This window comes from Harmonia axyridis, chromosome 2, assembly GCF_914767665.1.
Source record: "Harmonia axyridis chromosome 2, icHarAxyr1.1, whole genome shotgun sequence".
Taxonomy (NCBI): domain Eukaryota; kingdom Metazoa; phylum Arthropoda; class Insecta; order Coleoptera; family Coccinellidae; genus Harmonia; species Harmonia axyridis.
The window spans coordinates 12167851-12183743 of NC_059502.1; the positions used below are offsets into that span (position 1 = coordinate 12167851).

The window sequence follows — 15893 nt, forward strand, 5'->3', positions numbered from 1 at the left end:
CGTAACGAACCATCACGATTAAGCTTTAATTCAGCTGTCCTCCACTGAATCAGAATTATCTAGTGAAATTTCTATATCATCTCTTAAATATGATCACTACATCTCGACTGGTATTAATGAAATTGTTACCTGTATCCCTTTGATCATTCACCAGAACCCACAAAAATCATTTTTGTCCATATACCTTCAAGAAGAGTATGCAAAATTCATCGATACAATTTTCAGATTCTAAAAACGCCTTAGTTCTTCAGGAATGTCCAATTGGTCTTTCAATATTATAAATTATGGAAAATAACCTACTATTAACCAAATTTTTAGATTTCAAAAGGTGTCCTTCCTTGTATTTCTTAATAAATTATGAAATGGAAGAATAATTTGTTGCTCAACTGAAAAAAGTATTGATGAACCTCGGAAATGAGGGACTTCTCATAACCTGATTTCTCAAAGATGTTACTGATATTATTATGATTGCTTGTAAGGCAACATTAGCCATGGGTTTTTGAAAGGTAGATCTATTCATTCTGCCCCTTTTTAGTTTATTATAGCTATACTGAATATCCCTAAAACAAAATTTCACTGTAGGTCTTTTCATAGATCTTATCGAATGATTATGTAAATTCAATATTTGTCAAAACTGAAAATAAACATTGAATGCAGTTTCTTTTTCAGGTATTATTTCTATTGACTGATAATAACTCTCACATTTTGATTATGCATTTTTCCCAAATTTTTCAAAGAAGAAAGGAATTGCCATTTCTAGAGAAATGAGAATTTCAGATTTCAAAATGTCTAATTACTACTTCGAATATATATACACCCTATATAATTGTTGATCAAATATTGTGTATTTCTTTACAAATTAGTTAATAATTTGAAGCTTTAATCTCAATTTTCAGACTTGAATTGGTCCAACATCTCTAGATACTTCAAATTGATATTCGACAAATAAATATCCTGTATAATTATTCATCCAAACGAAAATAATCCATCTTCTGAAAAGAAAAACAATGTTTACTATATAGAATTAATTTTAATAATGATTCAAAAGTGATGAAATTTCGCAGACTTACATATTTTGGGTCTTAGATCACGAATCCGCTGTCATAAATTCATTAATTCAGCTAGTTTTTTTTTTTTAATTGTGAAATTGGCCTAATGAAGGTGAGGTTATCCACATTAATAGCTAGTTTTCTTGTATTTTATTAACTGATTCTCGTTAGAAATGATTAATTAATCACATTTCAAGCTTTCCCTGGAATAAAAATGCCTTTTTTTCGTCAAAATCGATGATTTTATCGATTGTTTATATATGGCGGCGGCCATCATGTTTAATACGTAACGTCTGTCAGCTGCATAGACCTAATATTAGGTCTAATAATCTAATAATCTGCAACGTTGCCTGTATGCCAGATCTTCTTGATGGGATCGGTTTTTTACTTGGTGGAAATTCATATTAATAGATAAACTGTATGGAAACTCATAATTTTCGCACAGCTATTCGAGCAGAAAATTCGGCAAGTTTATTTTCGAAATGAATAAATGGTAGTTCATATGGTGTTATTCTGGTTTTTTCGATATTGGCATCGGATTCAGTTTAGTACTCCTGAACATATACAGGGACATTGATGTTGACGAGGACGCTGTGATTACAAGGTTTTCAAAGGGTTCACAGACCAAATTTGATGTTGTGTTATACTTGCCAATTGTCTTCTTTTTTTTCATATGAAACAATAGATTTACAATTTTTTTTTAATTTCTACCTGAATAGATAAGACCGTGATAAGTAAATAAATATATTACAATATAACAAATACATAAGCGTACAAATTTTTTTACCGAAATTTGAGGCTTTATTGTAAATATACATTTGGTTATACATTTATGATTCGAAATATTGCCCATCGCTGGTCACTTTACTTTCTCACTTCTTTCGAGCAGCGTACGAATTGAAAAAACTGGTCATCTTTTGAAGCGAACCACGAATCGATCCAAGTTTTTAATTCTTCATAAGATAGGAAGTGCTGGTCAGCCAGGCTGTGTGCTATTGATCGAAACAAGTGATAGTCCGAGGAAGCAACGTCTGGAGAATACGTCGGGTGGGGTATTAATTCCCATTTCAACTTTTTCAAGTATATCTTGACTTTCGCAACATGGAGTCGATCATTGTCATGCAGTAAAATCCATTCATCTACTCTCTCGTCGTATTGCGGCGGTTTGTCTCTCAATGCTCGACACAAACGCATTGATTGCGTTCGATAACGATCGCCTGTGATCGTTTCAGTCGGTTTTAACAACTCATAATACACTACGCCGAGCTGGTCCCACCAAATACTGAGCATGACCTTAGAACCGAGAATATTAGGTTTAGCCGTCGACGTGGAAGCATGGCCGGGATATCCACATGATTTTATGTGCTTGGGATTATCGTAATGATCTGTTTTCAGACAGACTAGCAATAATACTCTATGACCATAGAAATTTAAATATCTAATTACTTTACATGTGACAGGTATTTTCATTATCAAAGCTTCACTAATTTGATTTCACGAATTGAATTTCCGATATTCAAATGACAAAATTCTGGATATACTTTTCTCTAATTATGTGGCAAATCAGTTCTTTCCGGCACATTTTGTGGAACAAAATAGACTGGAACGGATTTATCTATTATTTGTCAAATTTGTGATACAGAAAACTGTTCTACCAACCAACATTTTTCAATGCAAAAATCACTAATTGATATTTATGGAAATTTCCGTCAATTTCAATAAAAAGGCAGTGAATTCGGGAACATAATGTTTAAAACTCGTACAGAAGGCTCATTCTACCACTCGGTCATTCTGAACTCTTGGAAGAATATCAATAAGTTCTGCACTTGTATTATAAATATCTAATTCCATATTCACGATGAATGCAATAGAATTATTGGTAGAACTCATCAAATTTTAAATCAGAAATTTCCTCATCTACTTGAAAGGATGTTGCATACTTCATGAATATCCATTATACTGGATGGAGTACCTACCTAGAAGAAAAAATCCTCTACCTACCAAATGAAATAAAATCATGCAGGACTCCTGTGTGCCAATTCTATTCATATGAAAAAGCGGTAGAATACATTTTATGAATTCAGGAAAAAATCAGCGTGGTGATGAAAAGGGAGTAACAGAAAGTTTGAAACATCCTTCCGAATTATCTTCTCGTCAATTGGTGGTAAATGTGGATATTTCTGATTGAATGCTCGACAAGTTCTCGAAACAATTCTGTTGCATTCGCCGTGGATATGGAATAGATCCAGAATTTCATTATTTGAATAACGGGGATTCATATCATCAAATTATAATCTACTAGATTCAATAATGAGTACACCTGTCACTTTGAAATAATTGAATATTTGAAACGCACTCTAGAAACAGATTGAATGAAATTGACCCTACGTATAACATAAATTCATAAAATCTGGAATAACTCTTGAATTATTGAATTTGAGAGCATAATCATGTTTGAACACTACCCTTATTTTTACCATAGAATTCAACGAAATCACAAAAAAATAGGGTTCTGATTTGAAAATCGAAAGTTATGATCAAATTTTGTTCACAATTTTTGGCACAATATTTGAAACACCCTGTGATGATATTTTTCAAATTCAAGATATGCACGATATTCCAACATCATTCTAGTTTGTGAAAGTGAGTTGAGTATACGCATAGGATATTCACAGTGAAAATAATTCACGTGATAGTGACTATGGAAATTCTCTCTTTTTTACGGTTTTTTCTTAATATTTTGAAAACTATGAGAACTAACGCAATAATTTTAGCAGAGAGTAATTGAGAATGGAAATCTTTATAATATCTGAGACACAAAATGAAAAAAAATATTTTTTTCGAAGAATTTTTTTTTTAATTCTTGTATAACCGGAAGTGCCAGAACTTCTAAGATATTTCAGCTGAATAGGTCATCATGAACAATGTCATATTCTGAATTTTCAGATTTCAAATCGGCCCCGTTCTCCAGAAACGTCTAATAGGCCTTCGAACTTGAAACACCCTGTATAAATATTCATATAAATATCTAAATATAAATATTTTTGAGAGGTTAAGCTCGATATCGGTGTAATCTGGGATTTGGTCCCATAGAAAAACTCGAAACCCTTAACGGCGAACCCCCTCAAAATTTAAGGCTAGGACCGCCCTTGGTTTGTCGTCATGGAAAGTTATTTGCATCAAATATTTTCATGTGAGCAAGGGCGAACCGGTATGTTCTAGGAAAGAAGTCTTATAGAATTCTACCCTAGAATCAGCATAGGATACCGAGTGAATCGTCTAAAATCAGCTAACGATACATGGTTTCCGAAAAAAATCTTTTATTTTCTAGAGGGATACCCAGTGAAGGATCTACCGGCATAGTGACGGGGTCCAAGGGGCGGAGCCCCTTCGGCGAGCAGAGCGAGTATCTTTTATTAAACCTAATGATACTGTTTCGAAAAAAAAATGCAAAAATTTCAGGTTTTAACCGTGATACAATGCACCAAGTAACTTGTTAATTAAATACTTTCAATTCAATAATAGATACTCTACAACTTTTTAAAAGAGTTATTACATTGAATGGAATGAAAAATCTCGCGGAAAAAGTTCCCCGAACATTCAACTCAGAGAGTCATAGGTTTTCCCGAATATCAAATTTCCGAACCAAAACATACTCGAATTTATGAATTGCCTTGTTTTCTCTCCGAAATTCCAATTTTTCCATGCCTCGGACCTGGTTCTCACCAACGTGTTTTTTCTATTTCTATTTGCCAAAGGAGCCCCGTCGACGCCGTGCTCTCCGTAGGTTTATAACTTTTAATAAAGCTAAAATATCATGGCAGTCCCATACTTGTTACACAGATTGAATTTAATTAAAAGTAACCTGGAGAGCTCGAATATGAGTATTAATAAAATTATCTTCAGTGCTGCTTTCACGAGAAAATATATTCCTAAATTAACGATCAACATGGAATATTTCTACTTTCTTGGTGGGGCGAGAGCCGCTTTGAAATGAGGTCAGTCATCAGGAAGATGATGTTTGACCTCCGCTCATCATGTAATTTGAAGCTATTGCATCGGTTTATTATTTCCAATTATGTAGCGTAATGAAACTCCCTGTTAGGTTATAAGGTGGAGTTTAGTATTTGACGTAAACCCATTTTAAAACCAAACTGAAAATTTGAAATTTTCTCGAGGGGATGAAAATATCGAGCGAATTCAATCATCTTTGAAGTATGAAGTTTTAGTTGAAGGGTTTTTCAATGAGATGTTTCATTTTGAATAGTCGGCTATCTGGTCAGCTCTCACTTTTGAAGCTGTCATTTTTTGACATGTGACAAGTAAAAACTGCATCATTATTACAAATCACTAAAAAAATGGTTCATAATATTTTATGGTCTGATTTTCGAGCTATTGATGTGGACGAAGTTTATTTTCCACAAGACGGTGCTAAGTACCACTAAAACAATCATAAAATTTGCGAGAAATATTTCCAGACCATAATATTTCTCTAAGAGTAATCACCATAATTGGCCACCCTGATATCGTGATTTAACACCTTTAGACTTTTTCTAAAATGTTCATAAAAGTCTCCAATTTTTATTGATCGATTGAGAATTGAGATAATGTTATTTACTGTTTCACTTATTGTGAAAATGAGCATAATCGTTTAATTTAATCTCTTTTTCTTTACAGAAAATCAACAATATCTGAAGAGCTCTGGCATCGTAACCGGTGAGTATGTCCACCACGAGAGTCCAAAATGAGAAGGAAGACTCGCTTAGAACACAGACATCGAAAATACATTGGAATTAAAAATTAGCCTTCGGAAAGTGGCATTTTTTTATATAAAGTGTAGATTTGACACCCCGCATCAGACGCTTCGAACCATTTAATTCTAATACTACGTTTTTGCAATTAAGTTCAAAAGGATCTGAATCGAAAGAATGGGATCAACCAACTGTGCCTATGCTGATGTAACAATTTTTTTCGAAATTGTGGATAATATCACTACTTTTTCAGTCGCTCACCTATTTCCAAAAGGAATATTATTACTCGATTATTGAGTGATGATAATCAAATAAAAATATTTCATTGATTAGAATTGCGTTCACGCCACTATGTTCAAGAATTCATGCGCGTACTTGAGAGATATGTATGACATTGTTCGAATTCTTTGTATTTTGTTAGTTAGACGAAGGAATAGTGGTAGGTATCTAAAATGTACAAGATGAATTTTGAAGTTTTACATAGATTTCAGCCTTTGATCTCGTCAGATGAACACTTTCGTCATTCACTGTATATTACAGTTTTGGCTCAAGTGAAAAGTTATAAGCGTTCAAATGAATACTGGTCTAATGCTATAAAGTCTTCTGATATCCACACCATAGGCTACATATGTTGAATACAGGAGTTTTTCAATAAGGAACATTGATTGAAACTATTCGATTGTGATAATGACTTTGCAATGAATGCAAAATATGTATCATGAAAATCGATTCGATTCACAAAGAGAATTTTATAACCTTTGCTTTCTTCATTAGAATTCCTTATGTACTTTCAGGAAGCGATAAGCAAATACTTGGGAACCATTAGTACCAGAAAGAAAAAATAATATGTCTCTGAATTCCATAGAAAATTCCACAATATATTTAATTCTATTCTGGAACATCATGTGGAGAATAGTTATTTATAATACAAGTGCAGAAGGCATTGATATTCTTCCACGAGTTCAAAATTCAAAAACGAGCCACGAAGTGGCGAGTTTTGGAATGAACGAGTGGTAGAATGAGCCTTCTGTACGAGTATTATACATTATTTTCTCTAATTCATTGCATTTTCATTGAAATTAATGAAATATTTCCATATATATATTTTAGTGATTTTTGCATTGAAAAATGTTGGTTGGCAGAACTGATTTCTTTAAGGCAAATTGAATAATCGACAGATAAAGCCGTGGCGGAAAGTTCGGAGTACCAACATAGAATAATAAAATATAACCATGAAAACTGTGCGTTTCTGATATATTCTCGCACGATTTTGTTCTACAAGATGTGGAAGAATGAACGGAATAACCACAGAATTAGAGAAACAATATTTTCCTACAACTGCTATGGAAAGTAGCGTATTCTTCATAGCTTACTCAATTTCAGAACTATGTATTGCTCATACTGTGGGAAATATTATTCACCACGGCACTTTGCCCACACCTAGCTTGGTAGACCAATGAAATTGGGCTTTTGAGTCGTTTCTATGGAAACGCAAGAAATAAGAACATACTGTCAACGAAGGTCATTTTGATTTGAATCAAGTCATGACTTGAATTATTGAAATTTGTGCAGTTGTAGGAAAAGTATAGTGTGCAATATGTGGAGAAAGTCCTTTTCTCGCTCGTGTATTTGCGGCACTCGCCTTTCAGGCTTTCCCCACTTGTTGCACAATATACTATTTCTAGAGGTTTCGCAGAATTTATATGAATGAAGTTAATTTAACGAGAGGAGCCTTCATTACAATTCAATGTACAATTTATAGATTATCCCTGCCTAGTCAGCAGAAATAGTGACTTAAAACATCTAATAGTCCAACTCTGCCTCCTCTTCAAGGATCCGTGAAACTCTGAAACCACCAGAGATCAGACGCAAACCGAATAAGGAAAAAAAACTTCCATCAACCCATAATGACCAGAGACGGAAGGAATACAGGGAAAACAAAAAATGAATTGCCGAAATTCAATTATCCCGGTCCCCGTGAATCCCGCCACCCTGTGACAAGTGGGACGGCAAGAAAAGATTCAGATTTTGTTTTTGTTCTCCCAGGTTGACGCGCCCAAACGGACGAAGGAGGAGAATTTCTGGAACAAATAAAAAACTTGCCGCTTCGACAGAGCGAGAAGAGGAAAAACGGGGACTTATTTATACAATATGTCTATGGGGAGAGAGTAAATTCGGGAGGAACTGCTATCATTCTATCCGATACACATCAAAAGTTGATGCCTCGAAAGTTGCGAGGGTGGATGTCGCAACGGTCTTCTCGCCCGTCTGGGGATCGACCGAATTATAATCCGTAAAGGTTTCGTTCTTCGCCGACCTGCAGTTGCTGAATAGTTTTTTCGGGGATTATTCTAAGTGCCCACTCGACTTTGTCGCGAACCGAGGATGAATACAGATTTCTGGCAACGTAGTGTACGTTTATTTATATTAAGCTCTCGGCTCCTTTGACTTCTGTTTCTCTGATTTATGTGGAAAGATGAGTGGTTTAATTCAGAAAATTTCGTTGATTGAGCGACATCAGGTTGTCGTAAATTTTCATTTTGTTTTGGTTGTTGAAGAACTGCAATTATAGTTTTTTTGGAAACAACGTTTTCCATCTTGTTAATTTCTGTTTCATGATTCAATGAATGAAACTGATAAAGAAATCCATTATTTTGCACGAAAAACAAGGCTCTAATTGCCATAGATAGAATGATCCGTCATCCTAGCTTGGCCACATTTTCTGCCGACTCACCATGTTTTAATCTTGACCGTTTTCGCTTGACGTTGTCGTAAGTGATCCACTTTTGATCACCAGTCACTAACCGCTTCAAAAATGGGTCGATTTTGTTGCGATTCAGCAGCGATTCGCAGATGGAAATTCGGTCCATGAAGTTTTTTGCGTTAACTCGTGTGGTACCTATACATCGAGCTTCTTCTTGAGACCGGCCTTATGCAAATGGTTCCAAACGGTTTTTTTGTAACGTTCAGCTCTTGAGCAATTGAAACAGGGCTACATGACATGGCATATTTTTCTTTACATCGAAATTACTGGAACCAAAAAAGTTTTTGTAGTACGAAATTTCACCTTTTTCACACCATCTAGTAGAACCCGATCGGACTCATATAACGCGAGATACAGATAAAACTAATGTATTTCTTTTTACTGCACCTTATGTTACACATTCAACTTCGAATTATTGTTCAAATAAAAATATCCACTGATATACTATTCATAAGGCCAGCTTCACGAAATAATGCTTGGCTTCAATCAACGGAAAAAGAAGATACCTGAAATATGCCGTTATTCAAGTTTTCTGGTCGTTTATATTTTGAATATTTCAGCAAGGGTTGATATTTCAAATATTTTGAACATATCTCGACGGAAGAGATGGAATTCACCCACATATTTTGGACATAATTAAATACTTCATGGACTTGAATTCCGATCATGTATCGATATTCTCAAGCGTTGCACCCTGTCGTATTCTTTTTGTTTTGAATTTCAGGTTTTCTGATACAAGTTGATTTTTTCAAGCCCTTATCGGAATCACCGTTCTTTTTTCTCATCGAGGGTGCAAAAAACTGTACTGAACCAAGAAAAAGTCTACTTTCACCACGTTATTCTCCATATGAAAATATAGGATTTATTAGATTTATAAAAGGAATTTTTTTTCAATTAAGTTGTTTAACAGTTTGAGAATTTTTTTTTGAAAAAGCACAGAAAATTCAATTTTATTTGGTGGGGAACATCTTGTGATTGTTAGGTTCCGATAGGAATGATACAATATTATATGGTTATAATAGCAGCATGGTGTATTATTTTTCGACATTTTTTACATCGCGGTTGAGGCTCATGGAATGCTCTCAAAATGGTGAGGCCTCTATTAGTGAAAGAACGTGCTGAGAGTGGTTTTAACGATTCAAGAACGGTGATTCTGACGTCGAAGGCCAGCATGGCGGTGGAAGAGAGTAAGTTTCCGAAGATGCAGAATTGGAGGCATAACTTGATCAAGACTCGTGTCAATTGCAACAAGAAATTGCAGTCTCAATAGGAGTGACGCAGCAAGCCATTTTTAAAAACCTGAAAGTCATGGGAATCATTCAGAAACAAAGAAATTGGGTGCCGCACGAGTTGAAGCCGGCGTTTGTTTGCTTGTAAACAGCTGCTTGCAAGGCAAAGACGAAAGAGATTTCTGCATCGCATTGTAACTGGAAACGAAAATGGGGTTGATTACAATAATCCCAAGCGCAGAAAATCATGGCGATATCCCGGCTATGCTTCGACGTCTAATCATAAATGTATAACCATTTTTTCACAATAAAGCTTCGAATTTCGGAAAAAAACGGCGGAAGCAAAGTTGTACGCCTATGTGCGTCATACGAATTTTTCGTCGAACGTTAACATTTTAAAAATTTTAAAATTCATTGAAAAAATTTAGATATATTCGAAGGAAATTGAAGTATTCGAAGTGAATAGAACATAAAAACTATATATCTATATTTTTTTAATCAGTGAGTTTAATCTAAACTACCAGATGAAGGTTTCTTACAAGAATTGAAAGAAAGAATCTGCACTGAAGAACTTAGTGGGAAAGGTAGCGTACCATAACAAACTAGGGTTGATAAAAGTACTATGTATTTGAAAATTGCAATTAAATATTTCAAAATTTCATCATTTTCAATAACCGCATAATTCCCGCAAGCATCACCCCAAATCAACCCGCGTCAGTCTCCATACCAAAGTAACAAACAAAAACAAAACGTCAAACGGGTTATCCCCCCGCCAATCCTCGCAAATCCCATGATTGTATAATGCACAACCAGAAAAGGCACATCTTCTGAATCATTAACGCGGTTTATTCTCTCCCAAAACACGACCAGCCGTCGCCGAGTGCGAACAGGCAAACTCTCACACACACCGGCATATATAAAAGCGGCAAAATCTGCCGCACCGCCCCGGGCGCCGACGAAATTGCGACACTTGATTGTTTTATTCCGCCAATCCGAAAACCGCGTTTCAGTTAATGCACTCTCGACGCGTCGCTTCTTTCCGCATGAACGACACGGAAAAGGTGGGAATTTCGCTGCCATAATATATTATGGAGGATTTTCCGGGACCCCGGAATATATACATTATACGAAACTATTTAGCGCCCCCCCTCCAAAGCCGAAGCGCGTTTTCTGTGCCGTCGAGTTTATTCTGCGGCGGTAATTAAGTTCGAACCGCCTTTCACGGTTTGATACGTTACAATTTACGATGAAGGGTGGGGGAGGTGGGTGTGTGGGGCCCTTTTTACCGCGGATTTCACGATCAATTTGGCCGCAATAAAGCGGAAAAATGTATGCGGCGTTTCGTATAAAGGCGGTTCTATAACTTATCATCTTTGGAGATGATATAGGCGATGTGTGTTGGTGACGGCAAATTGTTGCTGTGTATATTACGCGTCGATGTTGGATTTATTTATTGTATATATTTTGGGACATATCTCGGCTTAAACTCGTACGGAACCCAATTTCCTTGTTTCTGAATCATTCCCATGATTCTCAGGCGTTTTTAAATGGCTTGTTGCGTCAATGATCTTGCCCAATCTTGTTGCGTTTGACACGAGTCTTGATCAAGTAATGCCTGCATCTTCGAGAACTTTCTCTCTTCCACCGCCAGGCTGGACTTCGACGTCAAAATCACCGTTCATGAAGCGTTGAAACCACTCTCGGCTCTTTCTTTCACTAATAGTGGCCTCACCAAATGTATTTGAGATCATTCGACGAGCCTCAACCGCTGATTTCTTCATATTTAAGCAGAAAATCAAAACCTCCCGCAAATTACTAAAATTTTGCACGTAAGCTGACATGTTTAATCGAGAATAACTTTCTGATGCAGACACAAATCGACTAATATTTCGATGGCGTTATGTTTACAAATACCTAAGCTTATTGTATGACATTTACGATATATTTATTTCGACTACCACTTATCGCTACACCTATCTATTACAAACTGGCGGAAGCAATGTTGTACATCTAATAATATCCATACATATTTTCAATGAGTATTAAATCATTCATAAAGTGTAAATATAAAATAAAATCGAATGATATACAAACATATCACACAAATACTTTTTATTTTTCAAAATGAATATTTATTGAACAAAAAAATTCACACAAAAAACCATTCAACTTTACACTTTGTTCCGCTTTTTTCCTTTTTTTTTGAATTTCTCAAATCATAAAAAAGAAGTTCTTGAAGAAAGAAAAGATATTCTATAGCATAATTTTTTCACATTTAACCTTATCATCAATCTACTTCTGATTTGCACATCTAATGGGTCCTAACGGCATTTATAGTGGTTATATTGAATTATTATCCTGAAATTATTAAGACTAAAACACTGAGATGAAAAATATTGTTCTTCGTAATTAATTTTTTTGTGAATTTTTGAAGATGGGAATATTCTAAAGCTTCATTTCTTCCCCCAAAAAACACTCACAGTTCTCAAGTAAAACTCCGTATGCCGAAAAGACTGAGTTCTGTCATTGAAGGTGTATAATTTTCGTTATTGACACCTTCACCTATCCCTCAGTGAAACAAAAACCACTGATGATATCAAATAAGGAATGACCTCCGTACTGGAAAAAATATATGACGGATACAAATTGCTCTGATAATGAATAATCGTTCTGCTGATCGAGACAATACTATGAGAAATTCTCGAGCCTTAAGTTCAATATCCTTCACAAGGGTCTTGTTGAATCGGAAAATGAGTTAAAGTTTTCCAATCAGCCTATGCTGTGGCAACATGAGTTGAACCGAGGGGAGGGGGTAATGAATAATTGATTGAGGGTCGATAATTTTAATAGACCTTATGTACCGGAATGTGATAGCAAGGAGTAGCATAGCCCTCACTGAATTCACAGCGTCAATTTTCCACTTGACAAATTGAGATTAGAAATAAATTTTTTTCTACCGATGGAACTGGAGAAAATGACAAATATTGCGGATTCCTAGTTTCCGAAGGGAATATGTTTTTCAGGACTAAATACATCAAAGATGCAATGCATGAACTTAGATAAAAGGTTATATTTATCGAAATTGAATTTCTGAACACAATGGATTGGCAAAACAAATACATGCTCGAAGGAACTAAGGTTAGAATTCATAAAGCAATGGTAGACCCAATTTTGACCTATGCCATAAAAATCCGCGCAGAAACAGAGCAGCTGAAAGTGATATAAATGAAGATCTTGAGGAGAATTTCGTGGTAACATTGAGAGATAGACAGAGAAGAAAGGTTAGGCATACTGGATGTTGTCAAGTGGAGTAGGCAAAGAAGGAGAGAATAGAGAGACCACGTTGATAGGATGGCTTCAAATAGAATGAAATACATCTTCAAACATGAACGATCCAATAGAAAAAGAAAACCTGGACCCAAACGAAGAGACTGGGAAAAAGTTTTCCTCATCTACTGAATAGAAGCCAAGGCCTAGCGAACAAGGAGAATTCCCTAGCTAAAGGAAGAAGTATTTCACTTCGTGTTATGTTGCTTAGATAGTTGAATAACCATAACGTCAAGATTATTTCAAGAATTGTATCTCATCAATTATTCCTGAAGCAAGCGTCAAAAAAGCTAAGTCTAATAGTGTCAGAAATTGTCCCAGGAAATAACCTGAAATATGGCCTTTAAAATTGATACGAAAAACGTCTAGTGTGCTGAGGGATATGGAAGGTCATTTATTTTATTTCCAAGTAACTGTATTCACCATTAAACCATCGTCCAACATCATCACAAATTTTCATAAATAAAACATAAAACCAACATTTATCGGTCAATGTTGCAAAAAGTCCTTTCAAATGAAAAATGGCGCATCTCGCAAATGAAGTAAGAGCCATGAAAATTGCCGATTGTCCCAGCATGCCTTGCTGATATCGTCACATGTGTCCGTTGAATCCTTTCCCTTCCGATTATTATCTGTATTACTTTTTTGGTTAACGACAGAGAACAACATTATATTTTACGACGTCGAAACCGTACCCTTGGATCCATGCATTGTTCCCTGCGTTGTTTTGTTGCTTGACGGAACGGTCAGACTATAACCATAAAGAAAACGTTTATAACCTTGCTAGACTATACACCCCGATGATTTTTATCTATATTGTAAGTCGGTTGTGAAGGCAGTGTATATATGGTAACGTTTTGGGGTTGCGTATACGCCTAATGTAATTTTCTCCAAAGTTAGGAATTCGCAGGCGTGCTGTGAGGGGAATGAAAGGGATTTAACTAGATTTATTCAATTTTGAGGTTAGCACCCTATATTTTTTACGATATAGAGCCGCTTATTTTTTCCAGTTAACGATAGAGCCGATAAGCCTCCTGTCATATGACTGGCAATCTCATGTAATTGGAAAAACACATAGTAAATGCATCTCACAGATCTTCTTTTTGTATAAGGACTGGAATTTTATTCCCTACGCTTTTTTTTTATTTTCTCCCATTTCTACTGTTGCCTAATTGGGAGACTTTCCACCCTACTGCATGTCACTTTTTTTTTCGATTTGGTTTTTTGAAAGAGGTATTTCCTCTTTAATCTGTCATTCTTATTTTGATTTGTAGTATCTTTTTTAATTCCTTATTCTAATGCTCTCTCAGCGTCTCTAATCCATTCTTTATTTGTTTGTCAACTATCATTTAGTTTCAATTTTTTCTTCTCTGATTTGTTGACTGATTATACATATACCATGGGGCACCACCGCTGTTCTGATTACTGTAATTAGCGTACTTTGCAACTGATCCTTATTATTGTCTTTAGTATTATATCAGGTTACTCCTGCGTACGTAATGCTTGGTATTAGCACTATTTTTATTATCCTCAGCTTGTTTTCTAAGGAAAGTTTACTTTAGGGTTGAGCAGCGGGTACAGTCTCCCATGCAACTGCCTTGCTTTTTTTCTATTTTCTTCTATCTGATGGTTTGAGTTCATTCTTGCATCTAGAATTACTCCCAGATATGTTGCTTCCTTTTTCCATTCTATCGTTTAATTTTATGTTTTGATGTTTACTGCTTTCTCTTTATTTACGTTGTTCCTTCGAAGTAGATTGCAACTGTTTTCGATGTATTCACTTTGAATCTCCATTTCTTGAAGTATTCCATCAGTGTGTCTAGGTCTATCAGTAAGTGCCTAGTAATTATTTTCCGCATTCTACTGTGATAGTAAATAACGGTGTCATTTGCATACTGGGCTATATTGCATCTATTCATTTTCGGTATGTCTGTTATGTATTACTTGAACAGCAGCGAAAAAAAAATCAACCAATATTTTCGTAACCACATAACAGGTGGAATTTAGATTCTGACTGTTGACATAGAATAACAATTTTGAGATGCTAGCAAAATTTCAAGCGGAATTAAAAAAGACAAAAACATACAGAAAAAAATTCAAGGAACATATTCGAAAAGAAATATTCAATTAGATATTGGAAAAAAAATTTCCGTGATTTTATATCCGATTGGGTGGAGTTGCATGTAAATAAAAAATAAGGATATCAAGCTTCGTGTAAAATTTCATGTTTATTACGTCATTAGAACCATAAAGAATTCAAGAAGTATATCGCTAAACAAGAACCTAATATTTTAATTGCACCACATCTGTTCTAGTTGAAATTGGGCTTGTATGTGAAGAAAAACAACCTAAGGATCCTTGAAAAATTTCGTATTGATTGCGTCATCAGAAACGTAGAGAATTCTAAACGAATAACAAAAAAAAGAATGAGCTCTAACGTGCAGTCTTGAGCTTTTGATCGCTCGTTTATTCATGCAGCAATTGCTCCCCTGAAAATCACATAACTGTATATGGGTGGTCTTCAAGGTTGCAATTGGCGCATGAACGCTGAAAAATTATTGAGTTCATCATTGAACGCTCGGTTATTCTCGAATTAATGGAATTAAATTTTATATCGAGTTGTATTTTGATTATTATTCTATATCCAGTGATAGAAATCTGAAATGTTGTTATCAAATTCGCATTTACAATCTCTTCTCCGTTAAAGATATTCTCACTCTGATGAACTAGCTATCGTATATCCCCACTGATTTTGAAATCCATCAACCAGGTC

At 35.3% G+C, this 15893-nt stretch overlaps 1 protein-coding gene across 7 annotated transcripts in view; it reads left to right on the top strand.

The window, feature by feature from the left end:
* The window catches only part of LOC123674023 (tyrosine-protein phosphatase Lar), a 570788-nt gene that overhangs the window by 188857 nt on the left and 366038 nt on the right, over window positions 1–15893 (top strand). For all 7 annotated transcript variants that reach the window (XM_045608828.1, XM_045608831.1, XM_045608826.1 and 4 more), the window contains exon 3: window positions 5727–5765. The gene's annotated coding sequence lies outside the window, so the exon portion shown is untranslated. The remainder of the gene's footprint in view (window positions 1–5726; window positions 5766–15893) is intronic.